The following is a 2107-nucleotide window of genomic DNA, read 5'->3' on the forward strand; positions in this document are numbered from 1 at the left end:
ATTATATGATTTCGCTTTCGATTGTTTTTGTGTTTTGGGTTTAAAGGTGTTAATGAAGTCATTAAAAAAAAAAAAAAATTCTGTTACGTCGGGGGGAAAAAAAAAACGGATTAAAAAAAACCGCGAAGTGAAAGGTTTATGGCGACAAAAGAAAGTGTTAAAAAAAACAACAACAAAACCACCTCGTTATTATTATTATTATTATTATTATTAATGTTCAACCCGAAAATTATTATTCGCAATTGTTGTTAATTATATTAAATTATCGATGTTTTATTTATTTATTCATTTTATAAGAAGAAAAAACCATAACGAAAATAAGTGTATGAGTACACGTGTGTGTGTGCGTGTGTGTTCACGAGTACACGGGTTATTTGTCACGGGTACAAAGACGTCATCGTCGCGTAATTTATTAATCTTGTAAAAAAAAGAAAAATATTCACGATGGTTACTTTTTTTTTTTTTTTTTTTTAATTTATTAAAAATTCGATGAGAAAATAATTTTATAATTCTCACGGAACCTAATAGACAGAGAAAGAGATAGAGAGAGAGAGAGAGAAAGAAGCGAAACTGGTATCTCGTACCACGTTTTTTTTATTCTTCCGAGCAAAATTTTTGCACATAAATTAAAGAGATCGAATTTCTAAAAAAGAAAAAAAAAAAAAAAGAAAGAAAAACCGTTGAAACATTTTTTTTTTTCGTTTTTAATATTCGATTTAGAAAAAAAAAAAAAAAAGAAAAAGAAAATAATATTTACAAAATAATAAAGAAAATAACAATAATAATAATAATAATAATAATTTTATTAGTTTTCAATATCGTGAATAACCTTTCAGATTCACAAATTATTTGTTTTTAAAGAAAAAAAAAAAAATTGACCGTGAAATTTCTTTCTTCGGTTCAATAAAATAATAATAATAATAAAAGAAATAGTTTAAAAACCCGTTTAAAAAAAAAAGATGGGCATTTTGCACTCGTAACAAACCATTTTTATAAAAAAAAAAAAAAATCACATCACGAGAATTAGTGCGTTCAAATTGGGCATAGAGGAAGAAAACATCAGCTCAGAGCGCAGAATGGTAACTTTTTGTAAAAACAAACATTCCTGTCGGTGACGTCAGCAACGAACAATCAACAGAGAACATCCAGACAAAACTGTGGAAGCCAAAAAACCGTAAATAATTATGAGTCATGATTCCGAAAAAATGATACTAACCAATCCGTACCTGTGAAAAAAAGGGTGAGAAAAAGGAAGTCGTTGAAATTGACAGGATGTTGCGAGAGTGAAAACGGAAACGATTCCGAGTATAAAATAAGCCTTGAAGGAAGGATAATTCGAAGAAGGTCTCTCTGTTTACAAGGAATTAGGCTTTTTGCAAAAAGGTTTGCAGCCTGCGAATAATTAGCACCACTACCGATATTCTAGAATTTATTTCTAAGAAATAAAAAAGCCACCAATCAAAAAAGAATTCTAAAGAAAAGTAGAAAAAAAAAACTTGTCGTGATTAGAAGTTAAAATAATAATAATAATAATTAGTTAACGGTTGGGTTAACATTGGAGAAAAAAAAAGAAAAAAGAAAATAAATCAAAAGTTATCTAATATCAATCGTAATAACAATTAATAAATAAATAAAAAATGGCATCCGTTTTTTTTTTTTTCTAATAAAACCGGCAATTTTTCATCGTTCTACCGAAATGATAATGATGATGATGATGATGGCACAAGTTTGATTAGAAAAGAAAAGGAAAAAAGAAGCGTAACGAAACGAATGAGATTTTTTTTTTTTAATAAAGTGTAATTAAGAATTTGAGGAAACATTAAAATGGCAGAAGAGAGAGAAAAAAACGACGACATTTGGCGACGATGGCGACGATCGTCGTGGTGGTAGAAAAAATTATTTTATGTACCAGATTTAAAAAAATAAAAGGAGGACGGTTTTGCGACGACAAAATAAAAACTTTTGATTCATTCAAAATAATTTTTTTTTTTTTTTTTTTAATGGTTCGCCATTTTATCAATTAAATTTTGACCCATTTGCGACAAAAATCATGCAACATCACGTTGGCGGTCTTTCCAATTATAAGAGAGCGGATGCAATGCAGTTA

This window comes from Pediculus humanus, genomic scaffold (assembly GCF_000006295.1).
Source record: "Pediculus humanus corporis 1103172107434 genomic scaffold, whole genome shotgun sequence".
Classification (NCBI taxonomy): Eukaryota; Metazoa; Arthropoda; class Insecta; order Psocodea; family Pediculidae; genus Pediculus; species Pediculus humanus.